The following is a 26296-nucleotide window of genomic DNA, read 5'->3' as shown; positions in this document are numbered from 1 at the left end:
TTCAGGCATGGGTACGGGACGTACCGGTCTGGTTGTGTTGCCGGTTCGCGTGGTGACGGACTTCCGTTGTGGCGGTCGCTGGCTTAGCTGGACACGCCCCCACCCCCTCGTAGTGACCAGGGCATGGGAGTCAGGTATGTCCTGGGCATGTGTGCTGTGTGACTTTGGTGGGGGTTTTGTGGCCTGCTCTGGTCCTGCCACCCCCACCCCACCCAACTTTCCCCCCTCCCTTAGTTATTCTGACCTTCTGCGGCGTCTGCGTCCGAACCTGTAGAGGAGGTCGACTGCTATGAGGGCCGGGATGACACGTAGGTTCGGGTCCATGTCTGTCCGTCGCGTACGGGTCCTCCTTGTTCGCGTCGTCCTGTCTGTCCGTCGCGTACTGGTCCTCCTTGATCGCGTCGTCCTGTCTGTCCGTCGCGTACTGGTACTCCTTGATCGCGTCGTCCTGTCGCGTACTGGTCCTCCTTGTTTGCGTCGTCCTGTCTGTCCGTCGCGTACTGGTGGTCCTTGTTCGCGTCGTCCTGATTTCCCGGCAGTTTTTGGCAGCCGGAAAATATTCACCGTGCGGGATGACGTCGGTGCGAATCGTAATTCCTGGTTCGTGAATGGCAGGCTGCGCGCGTCCCTACGTCACGTCGGCGCTTTCCCGGATCGCATTTGTAGGTTTATTTTGTTCGGTCGGGCTTTTTTACGATTCGTACGGAAATGGTGTTCCCGTGCGAATCGTAATTCCTTGTTTGTAAATTTTGACGACCGGGTACACGTCGGACGGAGAATATGCTCCGTCCGACGGTTCGTACCCAGTTTTTACCGGATCGTAATCGGCACCAAACTCTTTATTTACTTTATAAGAGGTTTAGGCGGAGTCTTAGTTTCATACATCTTAGAAAAAAAAGTTAGTTTAAAAAAAAAAAGACAAATAAAGACCTGAGAGGAGAATTTTCACTGGACAACGCCTTTGCTTGTGTAGTCAAGGAGTTGACAGCCATGATTGAATCTTACACTTTGTCTATTCCCTACACAGGACGAGCAGACTTTAGCGTTGATTTTCTGAAGTGGAATGTGGATGCTCTACGCTCTCCTAAATTGGACATGCTAATCCTAGAACACTGCTCAGAAATCAAGGTGATATACAACTAGACTCAGTGCAGTCGAGGAAGAGAGTACAGGACAAATCCTGTTTTCAGAGGACAAAATCTGAGTATAGATAACAAAAAACGCTGAAGGCAGGCAAGGCAAAAGGAAGGATAACTGGATAAAAATAAGAGCTCAAATAAACAGTTCCACAGCGCACACCAAATATCATAGTTACGCGCTGAAGCTCAGTCTGAGTCTTCTTATATGGATAGCTATCCCCTTTGACCCTGAATTACCTTTAGGCCATCTTGGATTGAGAGGTTAACTGAAAAAAAGATAAGATAGCAAAAACAAAACCCAAAGTAAACTATGCACTGGAACAATACCCAGTGAAAGGGAAGGATCCGGATTCAACACTGGCAATCGAACTCTGGTAGAGGTATCGCAAATGTAGTAGTCAGAAGACTGTGTAGGCATCGTTAGCGGCAATGGTGACTAAAGGAATTGCTGAAAATTTTCGAAAGGAAAAATTGTGCACTTGTAAGACCACGGTTTCAGTAACAGGTGAGTGAAAAGCAGACACTGGCATTAAGGCACAGCGATTCCCCAGTAATGCGGTACAAATCAAGGTGTGGAAAATCCTAAAAATAACAGACTTGAGCTCAACCAGATTAACTCTTTTGATCAAAACTGTGAGATCTTGGGCAGTTTGCTTTACGAGTCAGTGGCTCACTTTCCTAAAATGTTGAATTTTGAGTAGCCATCTAGTTCCGACAAGACCTTAGTAGTGCAGGCACATCACCTAACCTGTCAGGCAAAAGGGAGTTGGGGCTTTTACAGGACTATAAATGAGCTTCCTAAGGTGTTACCTCAGGATAGAGACCTTCACCTCAGGGTAATCTCTGGACTCAATACTTGACAATATGCTGCTGTTACATCACAGATTTAACAACAATAGTCACTACATCAAAGGTGGGTACATCGAGAGTCCTAACATTGGGGGTTAGTTTTGAGTACTTTTCTTCCCAGGACTTTATTTCAAAGGTAAGTTATTTTTAATTGTGTTAAGTTACTTAATTTTAACTGTATATAATATATATATATATATTTATATATATATACATATATATATATATATATATATATATATATATATATATATATATATATATATATATATATATACATACATACACACACACACACACACTATGGTGCCGATCACGATCCGGTAAAAAATTCCCCCGTGCGACTCGTATCGGGTCTTTTTACCGTACGAATCGTACAAGTGCCGTACGAACTGGCAATCACGATTCGCATGGTAAAAGTCCATACGAACCGCACCAGGAATCATTCCCCACACGTCCTCGGGTCGGAAAATGTGTCCGACACGTCCTCGGACGATTTACCTTACAAACGTGAAAATCCAAGTCCGACCGAGGAATCACGATCCATCCCGTGCGTCCGAGGTTACAACCGTATGGAAAAAACACCGTCCGCACCGAACTCCTACAGCAACCATGGAGACATGTGCCCGCATACGCGCCCAACACTCCCCCCAGCCCCCGTACGTCCGACACGTACCCCCCGTATATGTATACCCCCACCCGTCTAGGTACACCCCAGTACGTTCCAGTCGAACCCCCACCCCAGTACGTGTCATAGCCCCGTCTACCTACACCCCAGTACGTTCCAGTTCTACCCCCACCCCAGTACGTGTCGTACCCCCCGTGTACCTACACACCAGTACGTTCGAGCCACACCCCCACCCCAGTACGTGTCATAGCCCCGTCTACCCACACCCCAGTACGTTCCAGTCGTACCCCCACCCCAGTACGTGTCGTACCCCCCGTGTACCTACACCCCAGTACGTTCGAGCCACACCCCCACCCCAGTACGTGTCATAGCCCCGTCTACCCACACCCCAGTACGTTCCAGTCGTACCCCCACCCCAGTACGTGTCGTACCACCGTCAATGTACACCCCCCCACCCCAGTACGTGTCGTACCACCGTCAATGTACACCCCCCCACCCCTGTACGTGTCGTACCACCGTCCATGTACACCCCAGTACGTTCCAGTCGTACCCCCACCCCAGTACGTGTCGTACCACCGTCAATGTACACCCCCCCACCCCAGTACGTGTCGTACCACCGTCAATGTACACCCCCCCACCCCTGTACGTGTCGTACCACCGTCCATGTACACCCCAGTACGTTCCAGTCGTACCCCCACCCCAGTACGTGTCGTACCACCGTCAATGTACACCCCCCCACCCCAGTACGTGTCGTACCACCGTCAATGTACACCCCAGTACGTTCCAGTCGTACCCCCACCCCAGTACGTGTCGTACCACCGTCAATGTACACCCCCCCACCCCAGTACGTGTCGTACCACCGTCCATGTACACCCCAGTACGTTCCAGTCGTACCCCCACCCCAGTACGTGTCGTACCACCGTGAACCTACACCCCAGTACGTTCGAGCCCCACCCCCACCCCAGTACGTGTCGTACCACCGTCAATGTACACCCCCCCACCCCTGTACGTGTCGTACCACCGTCCATGTACACCCCAGTACGTTCCAGTCGTACCCCCACCCCAGTACGTGTCGTACCACCGTCACTGTACACCCCCCCACCCCAGTACATGTCGTACCACCGTCAATGTACACCCCCTCACCCCTGTACGTGTCGTACCACCGTCCATGTACACCCCAGTACGTTCCAGTCGTACCCCCACCCCAGTACGTGTCATACCACCGTCAATGTACACCCCCCCACCCCAGTACGTGTCGTACCACCGTCAATGTACACCCCAGTACGTTCCAGTCGTACCCCCACCCCAGTACGTGTCGTACCACCGTCAATGTACACCCCCCCACCCCAGTACGTGTCGTACCACCGTCAATGTACACCCCCCCACCCCTGTACGTGTCGTACCACCGTCCATGTACACCCCAGTACGTTCCAGTCGTACCCCCACCCCAGTACGTGTCGTACCACCGTCAATGTACACCCCCCCACCCCAGTACGTGTCGTACCACCGTCCATGTACACCCCAGTACGTTCCAGTCGTACCCCCACCCCAGTACGTGTCGTACCACCGTGAACCTACACCCCAGTACGTTCGAGCCCCACCCCCACCCCAGTACGTGTCGTACCACCGTCAATGTACACCCCCCCACCCCTGTACGTGTCGTACCAACGTCAATGTACACCCCCCCACCCCTGTACGTGTCGTACCACCATCCATGTACACCCCAGTACGTTCCTGGCGCACCCCCAACACAACCTCCTAAGTACGGAGCGCACCCCATGCCCCAACATCACAACCGCATGTACGAGTCGTACAAAGCCACACACAAGGACATAATCGTACAACCAAATGGCCCATGTACACACCGTACACACGCTCAAAACGCACGTACACAACAAGGTCAAAACAAAACAACACAAGAATACACCATTCGAAAGGCACACAGCCACTAAACATGGCCAACAACCACTAAAATAACACAATCACTGACCTGCAACTGTCAAAAACAAACAGAGGCCCAATACACCACCACTCCTTATAACACACCCACCCAAAATTCAAACACTGCCACACCCAACCATGGACCAATGAAAAGGGCCCACACACACAAACCATGAGCCTTTGCAACAGACTCACTGCTGCCAGACACCACAGAACCAGACTACAAGCTACACCACATCTTACACTTGCACACCTTCACACGACCACCCTCACAAACACCCTCTCATCACATTCACACACACACACAACCATCCACACCCCCCCCCCAACATCCACACACCCCCCACACCCACACCATCCCCACCCACACCCCTCACCATGCCCACTACCAAGAATCCAAAGTTCAGTCACCGAGAGTTGGAGGTCCTTGTTGATCAAATCCTCAGAGTCGAGCCACAGATCTTTGGAACATTGGTCAGAAGCACCAGCCAGGCAGCCAAAACAGCCATGTGGCAGACCATCGTCGATGCTGTGAATGCTGTTGCGGACACCAGGAGGACCAAGCAGGATTGCCAGAACAGGTGGTACGATCTGCGGAGGAGGGTCAGAGCCAAGAGGCAGGAGGAACACGACCAGGCCAACGCCACCGGAGGAGGGCCCTCCCGCAGAGCCGTACAGTACCATCCCTGGGAGGAGAGGGTGATGGCCATACTGCCGGTGGAGGCAGTTGAAGGAGTAGAAGGACTCCGAGACCCGGGTGAGTACACAAACAACGCACCTCACATGGGGGGAACTGCAACCACAACCAAAATTAATAACAGGCACGCAACCACCACAAGCCATCGCATGACTCAACCACACTCCATGAGCAGGCACATGCCACTGCTGCCACCATGCCCCATGCACCCAGCTGGACAATGTCAAGTCACAGGCCACAGAAGACAACAACACATGACACGGTAACCCGGATGGCGGGAGGCTGGGCACCAAAAATCACATAGTGCGACTCCAAAGCAGACAACAATGCCCTCTGCCCATATGGCCTAGGTCACAGCCAGACAAACACTGTGTCCCAACACAGGAATGACTTGCCAGCAAATGGCGGACGCCTTGCATCAACACATGGGGGTGAAGGCACTGTTTTGCACATGACAGCAGCTAATGAACAGCCAACATTGTGAAAGAGTGGCAGCACACACCACCACAGCAGCAGTGCACAGACACACAGCAGACAAAATGGGTGCCTGGAGATCAGAAACAAACTCACATCAACAGGCCAAGGGCCACTCAAAGATCTGCTAACAGTGTGTGCCCAGGAAGCTGGGCCAAGGTGACAGAGGGTGACACACGGAGGGAGGGAGAGGGGGACACAGAGGGAGGGAGAGGGGGACAGAGAGGGAGGGAGACACAGGAAGATGGACAGAGGGAGGAGGCTGACACACAGAGGGAGGGAGAGGGGGACAGAGAGGGAGGGAGAGTGGGACAGAGAGGGAGGGAGACACAGGAAGATGGACAGAGGGAGGAGGCTGACACACAGAGGGAGGGAGAGGGGGACAGAGAGGGAGGGAGAGGGGGACAGAGAGGGAGGGAGACACAGGAAGATGGACAGAGGGAGGAGGCTGACACACAGAGGGAGGGAAAGGGGGACAGAGAGGGAGGGAGAGGGGGACAGAGAAGGAGGGAGACACAGGGAGAGCAAATCAGTCCTTTGGTGTGTGGGAATGTCTGCTCGTCAGCAGGTGGACTGCGTGCATGTAGACAAGGGTGGCCAGTGCCAGAACCCCCCCTCTTCATCATGGCAAAACGCAGGGCCATGTCACAACCTGTACACGAGCACAAGGACAGCCACCTGCATCATATAAGTGTGTGGATCCACTCCATGTGCACATGTACAGTGCTACAAGGAAGGCGCAAATGCATGGCTCGCCACACCTGCACACTCCACTGCTGACTGCAGTCACACTTGACGCAGCAAGTAAGACTGTGCCACACATAGTTAAAGGGGCCAAATTGGTGCCCAAGGGACACACCCATGCACAAGTGCACTGTGAGTGGAATGCAAGACAGATCCTAATTCCAAGAGGAAATGTGCCAACTTTGAAACGGATGAAACATGGATGTTGCATGGATCAAAATTAACATTTTCTCTCTCACACACAGGTCAACGTCGTGCTGCACCCCCCAACACTGGGGGGGAACACTCACAGGACCCGGATCTGCAGGAGACCGATCCCACCGGCAGCGACCACTCTCATCACTCTGCGGACGACCCCGACCGACCTGGCCCCTCTGGTGTCCAACCACCTGCAGCACCTGCGTCAGGTACAACCGTGCCAACCACCACCCCCACTCCTGCCACATCCCAGGAGACACCCAGGATCCCTGCCCCAACACCACAATGCAGCCAGGCTCGCCAGGAGGGACACGGTGTCCCGGGCACCCAGGAGGAGGCAGGCGACAACGCCAATGCCACCCCTCAGGGGTCCCGGAGACCCGATGTTCCCACAAGTGCAGGCCAGACGCAAGTGGGCAGGGGTGGTGGGAGTGGAGGACGGCGGAGGCGCGAGCCTGACCAGTTGGCTGGGGATCCGGTATTTTCCCATGTCCGTAACATCCTGGACTCATACCGGCAGGACACCACGGGCATGGCCCAGGTGGTGTCCGTCCTCGAGGGGATCAAGGTCCAGCAGGCCCAGCAACATGCGGAGCTAATAGCCTGTCTACAGGTACACCAACGGAGGATGGAGGACAGACAGGCTGAGCAAGTGACGGCGTCCCAGGGGATTCACGCTGCACTCCGTCGGATGGCCGACACCATGGCCGACCCTCCCTGTGCCAGAAGGCGGAGAACATCACCACCCACAGGGAGGGATCATGAGGAGGAGGAGGAAACATCCGACGGAGCATCCCAGACGTCGTCACGGCCTGCTGCTGAGGTTCCCCGCAGGAAGCCGGGTCGTCCACGGAAAGGACCGTGAGGGTGGCTGCTACATCACCATCTCCCAGGACACCTGGCCTGGCACCTGGCCCACTGGAGCAACAGCATCACAGCATCAAGAGACATTCTCTGCCACATGGCCCTGCTGGTCACTGGCTGACCAATGTTGACAAAGACTGTGGCATGGACTCTGAGGATTTCCAATGGCAAGGACACCAACTCCCCTACTGAACTTTGGATTCCCTAATCCCGGAAAGCCCCTCACTTTGTCCCCCCCCCCCCCCAATAATAAATCACACTATTAAGAGTAGATGCCTGCTGGTAGCATTATTACCTAACATGTGTCTTGTACAGTCTAAACATGCCTGAGTCATCTGTTCACTTCAACCATCCACACCCTGGGGCCTGAGTCTGGCACAGGACACAAGGGTCACAGTTTATTAGGCAAGACAGACATGGAGCACCATACACACCCGTGATGGTCAGAACCAGCTGAGGGGGTGGCCGAACAACCGTGCTGACAGACACATTGAGTACAGCAACAGTCATGCGAAGAGGTCAGGGATCCTGGCCCGTGTCCTGGGGGGCACCCAGGTATGTGTAGACAGGTGGCAGAACCATGTCCTGCAAGCTTGAGTCCGGTGGATGCAGAGAATGGGGTCATGGACAACGTTGGATGCATGGAGATGGCACATGTCACAATACCCACACAGTCATGGACATCATGCCCAATACACAGTCTCAGCACACACACACAGCTTGCATCTTGCCACTCGACACATTGACACATAGCCACAATCAGGGAATACCATGCCAGACATGCAGGATGCACCGTGCCAACACACCAGCATTGACTGAGAAGAGGCACCTTGGAGGCATAGGGACACCTTTATTAGTCATGTTTTTGGGATTGCAGAGGCAACTTGAAGTACACATGAACACATCATGTGGAGTAACATGTGGCTCCAACACTGGCACCCCCCTTCTGCAGCACAAATGCGTGATAGCCATGGAACTGGCACACAAGCGTCGGCTAACAGCTAAACACCCACAGCTGCTCACGGAGAGCCTGCCATACACCATACATCCGCTGATGTGGAAGTCCCACGCCATGTCAAGATAATGTTAACCGTATGTGTCCGAGGGCAGTGTCACACACATTGATGCCATCATCACAATCCACTATCCCATCACTGATGACTGACAACCAGGCAGCCCATCTATTCAGGTGTACCCAGCTGCATGTCGTGTCCCATGGGGATGCCACATGTCTGCAGAGGAACCAAACCCCGACCGGGGCAGTGTGCACACATCGTGAACAACTGCCACACCCAATACACCCCAGATGCATCCCTTACCCCATGGAGACTTCCAAACGTGTCCGTGCCTGTAACGCTGAGTCAGCCCACGATGTCATGTCCATGAGGAATGGCAGTGCCACAACAATGCAACCAGCAAACGGCATGCGCAGGTACCTGGGGAAGAGAGACACACAAGAAGTCAGCCACAAAAAGCACAGCCACTTGCATGTGCAGTTACTCGACACATGTATGGATGACAACATGCTAGGTCACAATTATGACTGGGGAAATACTACCATCACTGCCACCATCACTCCAGTGACACACCCACACACACCTCTGACCCACGTGCCATACATGCAGGTGGAGACACACATCACAACGCATGCCACACGGGGACCAATGCGTGCACACTCAGACCCTGGTACTCACCACTAAGCAAAGAAGTCGCGTATGAGCCGAGTCCGGATGTCCTCTTGCGGCTCCACATCCTCCACATCACTAGCCCCATTGCCAAGCCCTTCGTCCTCCACGGGTGGATGGTCCTCGTCATGTTGATTCAGGATGAGTGGCACAGCTCTTTCAACTGCCATGTTGTGCAGCATGCAGCAGACCATGAAGATCTTGCAGACCTTCGCCGGGGCATAAGGGAGTGCACCGCCGGTCTTGTGGAGGCACCGGAATCGGCTCTTCAGCATGCCAAACGTCCTCTCTATCACTCGCCTTGTCCGGCCATGGGCGGTGTTATAGCGGAGCTGGGCCGGCGTGATGGGGTTGCGGAGAGGTGTCAGCAGCCAAGGCATGTTGGGATAGCCAGCGTCCCCTACATGGGAAGCACATGGACATCGTTAGAACTGGTGTAGCGGTCGTGCTGGTCGGCTATGCAGAATACAGGACAGACAGACTGTACCCACCAACAACACATGCCCGTTCGTTGCGCAGCTGCATCATCATATCAGGCATCCCGCTACGCCTCATGATGTAGGCATCGTGTGCTGATCCTGGGAAACGAGCACAGACATGTGAAATCACCATATTGGACAGACACACCACAAGGGCATTGATGGAGTGGTAGTGCTTCCGATTGCGGTACGCCACCTCCCGTGCGTGTGGTGGTACCAAACCTACATGTGTCCCATCTATGGACCCAATGACATGGGGCATCCCTCCCAGGGCATAGAATCCACACTTGACCTCAGTCATCTGTTCAGGGGTTGGGAACTTGATGAAGTCATCCAGGTGAATCAACATGGCCTCCAAGAAATCATGCAGCACACCGCTGAACATGCTCTGGGACATGCCACCAACATGAGCTATGGTATTTTGGAAGGTACCCGTGGCAAGAAAATGTAGGGCAGCCATTACCTTCAGCTGGGGTGTCAGTGCCGTAGGATACCTGTGCTGCGGTTGCAGGTGTGGTGCCAGTCTCGCCGTCAGCTCCAGAATCAACGGTTGGGTGAAGCGGTAGAGCCGGATCCTGTCATTCTCCTGCATGGTAGCCAAGTCTGGAATTCTTCGGGCAACAGGAGGCGCTCTGCAGTAATTTGGAAGTGACAAGGAAGAGTGAGTGCACTACGAGAACAACTCATGTCTACTGAGCACATGTAAATCTGGCAATACACACATGCCACATAGGGAGTCAGGCATGTGCTACATGCCCAGGACACGTATGGATGCAAGGTGACACTCCTTCCAAGACCCAGCTACACACGGTGATTGAGAACCTCCCCATGCCACGCCATGGAAATAGCTGTGTCCCAGTGCAAGTGCACTGCCTGACGCAAGACAGGAGTGACATACACCCACACATCAGCAGAAGTGTGATGCCGATTGCAGAGACTGGTAGCGGAACACTGGAGCCACAGGTCACATGACATTACACTAGTCCAGCCCACACACCTTGCCATGAAGGTGCACATGTCATGACTCACCACACATTCCTTGTGAGTTTGCTGACATGGCCTTGTCACGCTACTCCGTGTCCCATGCATACATGTGCACCTCACATCCGATAACACATGTGGCATGGTGTTGGGAACAGTGTGCAATGACAATCTACACACAGCCACATGTTGGTTGCTGCAACGGCTGCAGCTTTTGAGGGTGCTACAACATCAACCTGATGTAAATCCCGGACACATATATGACATAGTCACATTGTGCACTGTGGGTAGTGACAAGTCATGTGTCATGACCCCTGTACCGGGCATCATGGGACACTTCCGTGTGTTGGTGTCCGTGCCATGCCAGTGACGCTCACCCCAAGTGCGCAGTCCCACATGCACACATGTCAAAGGAGTCAAGGGCATGCCTGGCACACATTGCACCCTCACACAGTACACATGTACACATCTCATCATACATCTGGTGCCTTCTCCACTCAGGAGGCATGTTCCACATCACAGCCTGTGACACCTGTGCCCCACACATGTAGTAATGCACAGACGATGCCTTGATGTCCATTCCTGGACAAGTATGTCCATCCATGGACAAGTATGTCCGCCCTATTCCTACATGTGTGTCGCCTATCACCACAGTGATGTGTAAAAACCGCCGTACTGCTGCTGAGAGGGCCTGTGCATGTTCCCAAATCACTGTGGGAGTGCTGCCGTATGTGTACCCATCGTGATGGCGAGCGTACAGGCATTTGTACGGTCCGTAGCACTACGGGTACGCATACGCGTGCAGACCCATAGTGATAGTGAGCGTAGATGCGTGTGTACGTTCCGTACCACTACGGGTACGCATACGCGTGCAGACCCATAGTGATAGTGAGCGTAGATGCGTGTGTACGGCCCTATCACTATGGGTCTGCACGCTTATGCGTACCCGTAGTGGTACGGACCGTACACTCGCATCTACGCTCACTATCACTATGGGTCTGCACGCGTATGCGTACCCGTAGTGTTACGGACCGTACACACGCATGTACGCTCACTATCACTATGGGTCTGCACGCGTATGCGTACCCGTAGTGGTACGGACCGTACACTCGCATGTACGCTCACTATCACTATGGGTCTGCACGCGTATGCGTACCCGTAGTGTTACGGACCGTACACACGCATGTACGCTCACTATCACTATGGGTCTGCACGCGTATACGTACCCGTAGTGGTACGGACCGTACACTCGCATGTACGCTCACTATCACTACGAGTACGCATACGCGTGCAGACCCATAGTGATAGAGAGCGTACATGCGTGTGTACGGTCCATAACACTACGGGTACGCATACGCGTGCAGACCCATAGTGATAGAGAGCGTACATGCGTGTGTACGGTCCGTAACACTACGGGTACGCATACGCGTGCAGACCCATAGTGATAGAGAGCGTACATGCGTGTGTACGGTCCGTAACACTACGGGTACGCATACGCGTGCAGACCCATAGTGATAGAGAGCGTACATGCGTGTGTACGGTCCGTAACACTACGGGTACGCATACGCGTGCAGACCCATAGTGATAGAGAGCGTACATGCGTGTGTACGGTCTGTAACACTACGGGTACGCATACGCGTGCAGACCCATAGTGATAGAGAGCGTACATGCGTGTGTACGGTCCGTAACACTACGGGTACGCATACGCGTGCAGACCCATAGTGATAGAGAGCGTACATGCGTGTGTACGGTCCGTAACACTACGGGTACGCATACGCGTGCAGACCCATTGTGATGGAGAGCGTAGGCATGCATGTACGGGCCGTTGCCATGCATTTGGGGTGCCCTAGGGCCCCGAAACGCACCGTACCTGTGTGTGATGCTCCAAATTACATAGGGGACAAGTATTAAGGCCTACATGCATGCTGGTTGTCATGGAGACCAAGTTCAAAATTCGAAATTGTTCTGGAAGGTGCACAGCAGAAGTCAGTTGGAATTCTTCTACTTTGTTGCAATGTGTTTGTGGGGCTGACATCATGCAGGAGAATGAAACCGATAGAGAACCCACAGACTGCTAGGTTTGAAGGGATTGGTGGAAACATAGGATGCAAATGTGAGTGACCAATCACTCTGTACTCCTGTGCATGAGACTGGGCAGAAGGGCACATATAAGGCAGCCAGGTCCCATGAGGGAGCACTTGCCTGCACATCTTTGCATTCGTCGACCCAGCTGCTGCTACTGATTCCCTGGAACCATGTCAAGGGCTGTGGAGAGGACACAGCCATTCACCCTGGAGGAGAACATGGCTCTGCTGGATGTGATCCTCCCACAGTACTCCATGCTGTATGGGCGACCAGGGTATCAGGTGAGTGCATAGGCCACTGCCACAGACTGTCCCTATGTTGTGACTGTGACTTCTGCCATTGCGTCCAGGTGTAACACACATGCCATGTACTGTCGGGGGGGTCCCAGGGGGGGGGTGCCTGATGTCTCCCAGCAGTGCCCTGAGACAGGAGGGGTGGGGGCCTATCACTCCCAGCAGTGCCCTGAGACAGGAGGGGTGGGGGCCTATCACTCCCAGCAGTGCCCTGAGACAGGAGGGGTGGGGGCCTATCACTCACAGCAGTGCCCTGAGACAGGAGGGGTGGGGGCCTATCACTCACAGCAGTGCCCTGGGACAGGAGGGGTGGGGGCCTATCACTCACAGCAGTGCCCTGAGACAGGAGGGGTGGGGGCCTATCACTCACAGCAGTGCCCTGAGACAGGAGGGGTGGGGGCCTATCACTCACAGCAGTGCCCTGAGACAGGAGGGGTGGGGGCCTATCACTCACAGCAGTGCCCTGAGACAGGAGGGGTGGGGGCCTATCACTCACAGCAGTGCCCTGGGACAGGAGGGGTGGGGGCCTATCACTCACAGCAGTGCCCTGAGACAGGAGGGGTGGGGGCCTATCACTCACAGCAGTGCCCTGAGACAGGAGGGGTGGGGGCCTATCACTCACAGCAGTGCCCTGAGACAGGAGGGGTGGGGGCCTATCACTCACAGCAGTGCCCTGAGACAGGAGGGGTGGGTGTGATGCACAGTGTGAGCCTTGATCATTGATTGTGACATTGCCATCATTCCACCTGTGTACCCACTGTGGCACGTACAGCTTTTTCCCTCACCAGGGGATGATGTCCCTATGACAAAGGTGCAATGCGTTGGCTGCATGACATGCCTTGTTGTAACCAGCTAATTTGTACCCATATGTCTCTCTGTGACATGTGGCTGGTGTATTGATGTGGTGTCACTTGTTCCTCCTCACAGGTAGGCGCCACTGCCAAGGAGCAGATCTGGCTCACCGCCGTCAGTGCCGTGAGGGGTGTGGATGGTCGGAGGCGGAGCCTGCCCCAGGTGAGAAAACGCTGGCAGGATATCCGGTGCTGGACGCGGAGGATTGCACGGCTCCTGCTGGGGGACTCACCTGAGAGCCACAAGAACCGCGGCCGCCGCCGTCTGAGCCACCTCCACAGGCGTGTGCTGCCGGTGGTCTTTCCAGACCTGGAGAGGCGCTTACAGGCGATGCAGCAGCCGGAAGGGGGTAGGTACATGTGTGTTTGTTGTGTGTCACCGGCATTTGTAAGGGCACAGTAGCATGAATTCACTGGCAGGGTTTAAAGGTGCTGTGCAGATCCTGTTTGCCCCAGTATAGCGCTGTGCCCCTGCCACCCTTCCCCTCCTTGCAATGTGTTCCCTGGTCTGTGTGTAGTCACTCCTTCACAAGGTGATGTAGGCTGGCGCTTTGTCCACGAGAACAATGACTGTAGCATCATGTGTGGGGGTGGTGTGTAACAGGTTGTGGGACCTTGCCTGTGCACTGTCAAGTTCACTGCATGTGGGTTCCATGTCAGTTGGCACTGATGCTGACTCCAGACATGGGAGTTGGTCTCTCATGTGTCATGCCTTACAGCGCGCATGTCCTATGTAGTGGCCTGTGACATGATGTGCATGAGTGTGTGATACACATAGTGCAGGGATGGTGACGTGTGTTGCAGTCATTAACATTCAGTAGCATGTAGTTGCGTGCCCACTACTGTCCCCTGGGGCACCTTTTCCTCAGTGGTGTATGTGTCATCATAAACGTGGACAATCTCAGTGTCTACAGCGTAGGTTGTGCTCTGTGCCATTGTCCCCTGTCACCATGTATATAGACGTGCTATTTTGTACAGGTGTCCACTGTGCAGCCTGACCTGATTGTCCTTCTTCATACTCACAGTTGCCAGTGCCTGTGTGTCTTGTTATACTCATCTGAGGATGGGCACTGGTACCTCATTATTTGTACAGGCGCACCTTGGCTGTTTGGCGTACACTCTTGCTTTTTGCCTGCCCCTGTGTGTATCAGCCAGACTATGAGATGTTGGTGCCACCTGTGTCTCAACAATTTGCCTCGTGTAGGGTCTTGTTGGTGCGGGCAATGCCTATGTGTCAAATCCTGATTTCTACTTGCTGGGTCTGGGCAGTGTGTGATGTGTCTGGACACACACGCAATGTGCAGTGACCGAGTCATGTTGGGCATGTTTTCAGCATTACCTATGCAGCATGTGTCTCAAGTTCATGGATATGGTCCCTGGTCATCGGTATTTTCGCCAACGCTGTGTGGTGCAGATGCAGTGCTGGATTGTCCCCAGGGCCTGGGTGCTCTGTCAGACTCCGTTTCCTGTGTTTAGCTATTGTCTCATGCTCTCCATGGTATTTCAGTGGCATGGTGGCTCAACCAACTGTGTGTTTCATGCCCTACATCGGTACCTTGTTTAGTAGATGTTAGGGATCTTCCTTTTCAGGCTATGCAGTGTTACCTATGTCGATTGTACTCATGTGACTGATGTGTACAGCTGTCTGATTAATTTATGTCTCTCCACCCTGCCCACAGCATCGTCGGGGGACACAGAGGGAGACATGGACACAGGCAAGGCGGAGGGACCGAGCACCAGTGCCAGCCGTGACATCGGGGCTGGCACATCGAGTGGGACAGAGGTGGAGGATAGTGCGGCCGAGGACCTGTCGACTGGCACGTCAGAATACGAAGCTGACAGGTCCGAGGAGGATGTCTCCGAGTGGGCGGTGGCTGCACCAGCAGCTGACAGCGGAACAACACCTCGCACCGCCCCCTCAGTTCCCACCAGCCGCCTCCCACTTGCTCGTGTCCCTTCCCAGCGTGCCCGGTCACAGCATGTCTCCTTCCTGCCAGGCACCGCACCCCCTGCCCCTGTCTCCACTGCTGCCGCCAATGCAGAGTCTGTGGACATCCAGCGGCAACTGCAGGTTGGTCAGGCTGCGATCCTTAATGTCCTCCATGCCCACGGCAAAACCCTCACCAACATCGAGGCTTTCTTGGAGGGCATTCATTCATCGCAGGCTGACCAACGCAACTTGCTGAGGTCCATCGACTCCACACTGACTGCAGCAGTGGGTCTCCTGCAGCGCGACCTCCCCCCACCTACCCCTGCCCCATCCACACTTCCCACTCCCATGCCTGTCCCACGTACACCCAGACGTCGGCATGCACCCACATCAACGGACACGGGCACCACACCAGCAGGGAAGGTCCACCGCACTCCTCCTGACACGCACACACAGGGTGAGGTAGGCACACCCACTGGGTCGGGGGGCAAACGTGTGACACGCAGCCATAGTGGGAGTCCGCATTCCACCCAGTCCACTCCCTCCAAATCCCCTCCCCTCAGCTCTCCTGGCCACATCTCCCCCAAGGACTCCTTCATGGCCGCTCTGTCCCTGAGCCCCACAGTTACACCACCACGCAAGCGGTCAAGGAGGTCCCCGGTCAGGGTGGTTGAGTCTCCCCCCCTGTCTCCACCCTCCCCCGGTGGCGCTGCGACCCATCCCTCTGACCCCCCCCCCCCTCCTTGGGGCCTGAGGTCCCTTCGGGTGCAGGGGACTCCCTGGAGGACCTTGCAAAGGTGTGTAGTGCCATCCTGGCCTCCGCCTTTGGCACTGACCCACCCCCTGTGGTGGAGTCCTCCATCCCTGCACCCACAACGCCGCCTCTTTGCCCTGATGTCCCTGCGGTGCCTGTTGCTTCCCCCCCCCCCTGATGCCCTCACCAGTGTGAAAGACGATGCCATTTGACTGTGCAGGCAAGGTAGGGGACACGCATCCCACTGTGTCCCCCATCCAGCTGAGAATCATTGACTGCCCTATGGGCTTTGTGAAGATTGAACTGCCTGCGATCCACGGACATTGTGCTCATGCTGAATAAAGCTTAATTTTGTTTTCATTATCACACTACTGCTATGCTGGTATTGGTGTTGGTGGGGCTGCTACATGGTTTTTGGTGGTGTGTAAGGGTTTGGGTGTGTGGGATATGTAGTAGTGTACTGCTCATTGGTGGGACCCTGGGATCTGTGTGCCATCGCAAGGTGTTGGCTAACTTTCTTTGTTCATGTAAGCAGTTACTGCATGGTGCACTTGTCCCAGGGTGTATTCCTTCCTCTGTGTACCCAGCTTTCTTCCCTGCAGGGTGTTCCCAATGTTTAGCGCAGAGCTGTGTCTACATGAGCTGTGTGTGACGGAGCCCTTCTACTTTGGCCATGCATGCAGGGCCATGTCTCCACCTGCAACAATCGTGGCATCCTTGATGATCACTGTACTTGTGTGTGGAGTCTGTTGACATGAGTTCATGGGGACATGTTCCCTTGTAGCCAGTATGCATGTGGATAATTCTGGCCTCACACACATGTGTTACACCCCTCCTGTCTCAGGGCACTGGTGGGAGGACTCCACACCCACCCCTCCTGTCTCAGGGCACTGCTGGGAGTGATAGGCACCCACCCCTCCTGTCTCAGGGCACTGCTGGGAGGACTCTGCACACACCCCTCCTGTCTCAGGGCACTGCTGGGAGTGATAGGCACCCACCCCTCCTGTCTCAGGGCACTGCTGGGAGGACTCTGCACACACCCCTCCTGTCTCAGGGCACTGCTGGGAGTGATAGGCCCCCACCCCTCCTGTCTCAGGGCACTGCTGGGAGGACTCCACACCCACCCCTCCTGTCTCAGGGCACTGCTGGGAGTGATAGGCACCCACCCCTCCTGTCTCAGGGCACTGCTGGGAGTGATAGGCAACCACCCCTCCTGTCTCAGGGCACTGCTGGGTGGACTCTGCACACACACCTCCGATTTCAGGATATGTACGCTTGGCACATACACGGTGGGGGTACGCTCAATGCATTCGAGGTGAGGGTACGAGTCTACTTACACTGGTGTGGTGGGGGTACGCTCCATGCATACGCGGGTGAGGGTACGGGTCGAACTTACACTGTTGGGGTGGGGGTACGCTTCGTACGTCCGCGGGTGGGGGTACGGGTCGTACTTACGCTGTTGGGCTGGGTGGTACGCTCCATGCATACGCGGGTGAGGGTACGGGTCGAACTTACACTGTTGGGGTGGGGGTACGCTCCGTACGTCCGCGGGTGGGGGTACGGGTCGTACTTACACTGTTGGGCTGGGGGGTACGCTCCTTGCATTCGCGGGTGGGGGTACGGGTCGTACTTACGCTGTTGGGCTGGGGGGTACGCTCCTTGCATTCGCGGGTGGGGGTACGGGTCGTACTTACACTGTTGGGCTGGGGGGTACGCTCCTTGCATTCGCGGGTGGGGGTACGGGTCGTACTTACGCTGTTGGGCTGGGGGGTACGCTCCATGCATACGCGGGTGAGGGTACGGGTCGAACTTACACTGTTGGGGTGGGGGTACGCTCCGTACGTCCGCGGGTGGGGGTACGGGTCGTACTAACACTGTTGGCATGGGGGGTACGCTCCTTGCATACGCGGGTGGGGGTACGGGTCGTACTTACACTGTTGGGCTGGGGGGTACGCTCCTTGCATTCGCGGGTGAGGGTACGGGTCGAACTTACGCTGTTGGGCTGGGGGGTACGCTCCTTGCATTCGCGGGTGGGGGTACGGGTCGTACTTACACTGTTGGGGTGGGGGTACGGTCCGTGAGTCCGCGGGTGGGGGTTCGAGTCGTACTTACACTGTTGGCATGGGGGGTACGCTCCATGCATACGCGGGTGAGGGTACGGGTCGAACTTACACTGTTGGGGTGGGGGTACGGTCCGTGAGTCCGCGGGTGGGGGTTCGAGTCGTACTTACACTGTTGGCATGGGGGGTACGCTCCGTATGTCCGCGGGTGGGGGTACGGGTCGTACTTACACTGTTGGGCTGGGGGGTACGCTCCTTGCATTCGCGGGTGGGGGTACGGGTCGTACTTACACTGTTGGGCTGGGGGGTACGCTCCTTGCATTCGCGGGTGGGGGTACGGGTCGTACTTACGCTGTTGGGCTGGGGGGTACGCTCCTTGCATTCGCGGGTGGGGTACGGGTCGTACTTACACTGTTGGGCTGGGGGGTACGCTCCTTGCATTCGCGGGTGGGGGTACGGGTCGTACTTACGCTGTTGGGCTGGGGGGTACGCTCCATGCATACGCGGGTGAGGGTACGGGTCGAACTTACACTGTTGGGGTGGGGGTACGCTCCGTACGTCCGCGGGTGGGGGTACGGGTCGTACTTACACTGTTGGGCTGGGGGGTACGCTCCTTGCATTCGCGGGTGGGGGTACGAGTCGTACTTACACTGTTGGGCTGGGGGGTACGCTCCTTGCATACGCGGGTGAGGGTTCGCGTCGTACTTGCACTGTTGGCATGGGGGGTACGCTCCATGCATACGCGGGTGGGGGTACGGGTCGTACTTGCACTGTTGGGCTGGGGGGTACGCTCCTTGCATACGGGGTGGGGGTAGGGTCCATACATATCCGTCCCCACGCTATGTGATGTTTGTGCGGCCCGTACCCAGGCCTTTGCCACGTGGGTGCGATCCGTCCCGCCATTGTTGGGGTGACGTGTGTGGGCGTGGTCGGACTCGTACCCACGCTCTTCAGGCGTGGGTACGGGACGTACCTGTCTGGTTGTGTTGCCGGTTCGCGTGGTGACGGACTTCCGTTGTGGCGGTCGCTGGCTTATCAGGACACGCCCCCACCCCCTCGTGGTGACCAGGGCATGGGAGTCAGGTATGTCCAGGCCATGTGTGGTGTGTGACTTATGTGGTTGTTTTGTGGCCTGCCCTGGTCGTGCCACCTCCACCCCACCCCACTTTCCCCCCTCCCTTAGTTATTCTGACCTTCTGCGGCGTCTGCGTTGTAACCTGTAGAGGAGGTGTACTGCTATGAGGGCAGGGATGACTCGTAGGTTCGGGTCCATGTCTGTCCGTCGCGTACTGGTACTCCTTGCTCGCGTCGTCCTGTCGCGTACGGGTCCTCCTTGATCGCGTCGTCCTGTCGCGTACGGGTCCTCCTTGGTGGCGTCGTCCTGTGTGTCCGTCACGTACTGGTCCTCCTTGTTCGCGTCGTCGTCTGTCCGTCGCGTACTGGTGGTCCTTGTTCGCGTCGTCCTGATTTCCCGGCAGCTTTTGGCTGCCGCAAAATATTCACCGTGCGGGGTGACGTCGGTGCGAATCGTGATTCCTGGGTCGTGAATGGCTGGCTGCGAGCGTCCCGACGTCAGGTCGGCGCTTTCCCGGATCGCATTGGTAGGTGTTTTTTTGTTCGGTCGGGCTTTTTTACGATTCGTACGGTAATGGTGTACCCGTGCGAATCGTAATTCCTTGTTTGTGAAAATTGACGACCGGGTACGCGTCGGGCGGAGATTGTGCTCCGTCCGACGGTTCGTACCCGGTTTTTGCAGGATCGTGATCGGCACCTATATATCATGTTCTGGTTAGGTCACTTAAAATTCTACCTAGTAAAGTTTAAGATAGCAAATCAAAAAAATATATATATATAATTTAATAATAGGGTACATCATTTCACATTTTGAAGTTTATACAGTAATAGAAAGGAGTTTTAGGGCTCAGGGATGGCAAGTGTATGGGGTAGTAAGGAGTTTGTAGGGTGCAGGGAGGTTTTAGGCTGCAGGGATGGGTAGGGTACAGAGTAGTAAGTAGTTTTTAGGTCTCAGGAATGGGTAGTGTGTTTAGCTTCAAAGGAGATTTTAAGATTCACGGATGAGTAGTGTATAAAAGTAGTATGGAATTTTTAGTGCTCCAGGATGGGTAGTGGATAGGGTTTGTAAGGCGTTTTTAAGGCAAATGTATGGGAAACAATTGGGGGTAGTAATGAGTTTTTAGGGCTCATGAATAGGTAGTTAATTGTATGTTAATTGGAAAAATGTATTTAAAACTAAATTAAATTTAAGAAAATAAAAGAATTGAAAACAAATGATATACTAATAAATAAATACTCACACACGTGTGTGTGCATGTATATATATATATATAAATGATGCAGCAAAGGAAGAAGGGAACTCTGGGTAGTTCCCAACTTTTAGGCAGAGTCTGAGCAGCTCTTTTATATGAGCACTCTACAACACCACCAACACTCTTAAAGTACTCACCTTAAATGTCTGTTTTTCTAGCACAGTTTTTAAGAATTGGATCAGTATAGTGCCATCCACACTGAGCTAGAAAAGTGACAAAATCCTTTGGCATTTTTACTGCAATGTCTTTAGGCAAAGGATTAGCTGGTGCTATCCATGGCGAGCTGAAAAATTATAAAAGCCTTTTACCACTTCTGGCACAGTATTACAGCTTTGGATTATTAAAACCAATCTAGAGTAAATAAAAGCTCTGATTGAAGCAAAAAGAACAGAGGCAGTTAAAACTATGGGGGTGTTTTTTAGTTTCGCACACAGGCTCAGGTCTAGGGTACCAAGGGATCTTCTTAAAATCTATCAGGCCAAGTGTAATGCACAGCTGCGGTATGGAACTGAGGTTTGGGGGTATGTCAAATTGGAACAGATTCAAATGATAGAGAATAAGGTTTTGCATAAGCTGATTCAGGTCCCCCACTCAACCCCAGCATTTTCTCTACATGAGGATTTCAGTCTTGATGATGTTTCGGATCTAATAGCTCTAAGCCCGCTCATGTGCTGGATTAAGATCTGGAGCAGGGCGGAGCTGAATTTAAGCTGTTTGATTTTTTAGGATTATTTTGTGTTGGACTGGGCATCTAGTATTCCTTGGATTGTTCATGTTAAGGCGGCCCTGCATTCTATAGGTAGGCCAGATATTTTTACCAACCCTACCTTACTCTCTGTCCATGAGTTGGGGAGTGTCAAAAGGTTGTTTTTGGTAGGCTCCCGTTTAGACAGATAAGGTTTAGAACTCCAGAGGCCTTCTGTTAGGGGTCATATGTTTTAAAAAATGTGTAGGGGATGGAATCGTATTTGGGTTTGATTCACTCACGGCATGATAGGTTCTTATTGACCAGGTGCAGGTTTAACTAATTGCATCACATGCTGTCGTCCCCATGTGGGTGGGTTCGGGCTGAGGAGAGGGCACCCTGCGGCTGCGACGGTCGGTCTCCATAGGATATGCTCCATTTTATAATTGTTTTGCCCTTACTTCAGCTGTCCAGGAAGCGTTTTTTAATTCCCTTTGTGAAATCTTTAAATAGTAGACAAGTTAGGCCTGCTCTGATGTATCTTCAGATGCTTTTCACTGACCGGGTGATTTTTACAGTTTTATCTTTTTTACAAGCTGTTTGGGTGTCCAAGAAGTTGGGACCAGATTAATTGTTTTAATGTTCTTGTTTTTATGAATAATTTTATTGTTTGTTTTTATTATGTACGAATTCAATATTATTGATTTTCGACTTTGATTCTTTTATGGTGATTTTGATTACCGAATAAATATTTATTGAAATGAATTAGATAAAAGCAGTCCCTGACACGTATTTTGCTCTCATTAGAGCTCATCAGAGAGAAATTGCTTTGTCTATACACAAGGGAGCACCCAGTATAAGACAAAACAATACCTTTCAGACTTTTCAAATACTGGCAGCAAAAAATGGTGCACAATTCATGGCCAATTTTTGCAACCAGTAGGATAGTACTTCTGTCCCATAGTGCCTTTTGCTTTTCGATCTCTATTTTTAGTCCAGTGGGGTTGTGCTACTTTTTATTAACTCCCCGCGGGGGCGCCTTTCTCTCCAGCCCTGAACACCGAGTCTTCTGTTCGACAAACGATAAAATTCAAAGTGACAATAGCAGCAGGTTGAATTTAAAATAATTAAAATGGTGCGTTTGGTGACAGAGCACAGCTGAGGTTACACGCGAGCAGCAGCTAAACGTGCATGTAATGTGTTCAATTGAAAGTGTGAGTAAACGCTGCAATAATAGACAGGCTAAGTACCTTGAATACAGACTTCTTTCATGTATTTTTTAGGGCTGTGCTAGTTTTTTAGGTCTCGACCTGACGTAAGCAGAGCATGCGTTGCTCTCGTCTTACGAGGCTTCTTGGAATCGGTACGATTCCAGAAGGCTCGTCCCAGCTCTGCCTTCAGCTTTCATTCGTGCTCGTCGTTTGCCGTCACAAATTATGCCAAAGGCAGTGCAATGATTGCACTGAAGGCATGCCAATCATTCCTTGTTGCCACCCTGTCTCCTTTTAGGCACGCCCACCGGGATTGGATCGTTTATGGGCGGATTTACACTCTTTCCTTTAAAGGACTCGAAGCACAATGTTTTTCTAATTTGCAGCGCCGTACACACGCTTGTAATAGCCGCTGACAGCCTCTCCTGCTTCAGCACCCCACCCTCGCAAAATGTGGAATTCTGCTGCATCATCAATGCACCTTATCTCTCTGGTGTTTAGCTTTTTAAAGCAATCTATTCATGCATTCATTTGCGTATTATGATGAGCTGACGAGTATATTTTGTGTGAGGTGGGGTTGGACTTTGATTTGCTTTCGGAGTTATGGACACTATCTATCGCTATGGGTTGGCATCGCCTGTCTTTTTGGTGGAATACCATGTGGCATGGGTACAATACGGATGTATGACGTTACAACGCATGCTATTACAACGCATACCTTTACAACGCATTTTTTACAACGCAAACACTATTACAACGCATTATTTTACAACGAATACTGTTACAACGCAAAACTGAGTAAAATACTTAAAAGTGCTTTTACAACGAAAACAATTACAACGCATACCATTACAACGCCAAAATATATATATTTTTTTTAAAAAGTACAATAAAATCTGGCACGGGATGCAGGGAAATTAGGGGTTTTAGGGTGGGGAAGTGTATTAAAATGTGGAGAAAAACTGAACGTAAATTAACTAAAATGCATTACTAAATGAACGCACGAGTATTAAAATTAATACTCGAGCATTAAAATTAATACTCAAGTATTAAAATTAATACTCCTATTTCCCAAAAAAATCCGTTTTAACAAATGTAAAAGTTTTACACAAATAACTAATAATTAAACAACAGTTCATATACATGCAAATCATGATTATATCACAAAATAATTAAACGGATTAAAACACAAAACACATACACATAGTCGCCATTTTATCCATCCCACTTCTAAAACTTGTCCTTTCTATGAAAACAATAGCAAAATACATGTTCCAAAATGGATGCCAAAACGGAGCAAATAAATGAAAACAACACATCTTTTAATGCTTTTTTAAATTATCATTTTCCTCAGCAAATAAAAGTATACTAAAAAACACAACGAACGCTGTTTTAAAAAAAAATAATAATGACACTGACTATAACTTATAAATACCAGCAAGACACCATTTTACAATCAGTTGATTATCAACTACCAGAGAGACCAGACGCAAAAACCTGACCCTCTGACACCTAGACTGAGTGAACACTGCATTTCACTGGTGAAGCATTCTTTCTTTCCTACTACAAGTAAGTTACTATTATATTTTTATACCATTTTTTCTCCTAAATCATGTTTTATTTCCATCCAAACAGTGCAGCAAAAATAATTTTAATATTTTATAAAATGTACTCTAACCATTTTTTTTCTCTGAAGTAACTTTAATATATACGAACTTATAACATCTTATTTTTGTTCCTAAAACAGAAATTTGTTTTTCTATCAAAAGCAACATATCGTTTGCCAAATTTTTCTTCATCTCAACCTACTCGACTCACCTTTCTTAATGTGAAGGTAAATTATTTAATATTTCTTATAATTTTATTTTTTTAAATAAAAACATTAACTTTACCATTAGCAAAAGTTTTGGATGGTGTAGGGGTAAAAAATAATTTTTTAACTCATTGAAGGTGCATCATAAAGGAAAGTGTGGGATGGTGCAGGGGTAACAATTACTAATGTAACTCCAGTTAGGTGCAGCAGTAGGGAAAGTGTGGGGTGGTGTAGGGGTAACAATTATTATTCTTACTACCGGTAAGTGCAGCAGTAGGGAAAGTGTTGGATGGTGTAGGAGTATAAATTTCTATTCTAACTCCAGGTTGGTTCAGCATTAGAGTAAGTGTGGGATGGTGTTGGGGTAACAATTACTATTCTAACTCCAGGAAGGTGCAGCAGTAGGGAAAGTGAGGGATGGTGTAGGGGTATCCATTACTATTCTAAGTTCATGAAGGTGCAGCATTATTGAAAGTGTAGGATGTTTAGGGGTACAAATTATTTATCTAACTCAAGTTTGGTGCAGCACCAGGGAAAGTATGATATGTTATGTAGTTATACTTAAATAAAATGTCAGCTTTACAATCAATTTTTCGAATTTTGCATTTGTCACCAACGTTGTCAAAGTTTTTCATTTATTATTTTTTTTAAATTTCATTTTCACAGACAATTGTTTGCAACTTTGTCGAAAAAATCTGAAAAACAAATAACCAAAAACTCCAGCCAGCAGGCCAAAACCATAGCAGAAGCCAAACCAAGAAAGAAACTCCAAAAACAAAAGGTATTTTAAATGAACACTGTTATAAATCCAACAATATAATAGTCAAACCTTTTATTTAATAATTAAAATAAAATCCCACGATGCAGAAAATATGAGTTGTAGTTGGAATAAATATTACTATTCTAACTCAAAGAAGGTGCAGCAGTAGGGAAAGTGTGGGATGGTGTATGGGTAACAATTACTATTCTAACTCCAGGAAGGTGCAGCAGTAGGGAAAGTGTTGCATGGTGTAGGGGTAACAATTACTATTCTTACTCCAGGAAGGTGCAGCATTAGAGTAAGTGTGGGATGGTGTAGGGGTAACAATTACTATTCTAACTCCAGGAAGATGGAGGTGTAGGGAAAGTGAGGGATGGTGTAGGGGTATCCATTACTATTCTAAGTTCATGAAGGTGCAGCATTATTGAAAGTGTAGGATGTTTAGGGGTACAAAATATTTATCTAACTCAAGTTTGGTGCAGCACCAGGGAAAGTATGATATGTAATGTAGTTAGACTTATATAAAATGTCAGCTTTACATATAATTTTTCAAATTTTGCATTTGTCACCAACGTTGTCAAAGTTGTTCAAATCTTTTTTTTTTTATTTCATTTTCACAGACAATTGTTTGCAACTTTGTTGAAAAAATCTGAATAACAAATAACCAAAAACTCCAGCCAGCAGGCCAAAACCATAGCAGAAGCCAAACCAAGAAAGAAACACCAAAAACAAAAGGTATTTTAAATGAACACTGTTATAAATCCAACAATATAATAGTCAAACCTTTTATTTAATAATTAAAATAAAATCCCACAATGCATAAAATATGGGTTGTAGTTGGAATAACT

This window comes from Triturus cristatus, chromosome 4_2, assembly GCF_964204655.1.
Source record: "Triturus cristatus chromosome 4_2, aTriCri1.1, whole genome shotgun sequence".
NCBI lineage: Eukaryota > Metazoa > Chordata > Amphibia > Caudata > Salamandridae > Triturus > Triturus cristatus.
This window is presented reverse-complemented; position numbering follows the sequence as displayed.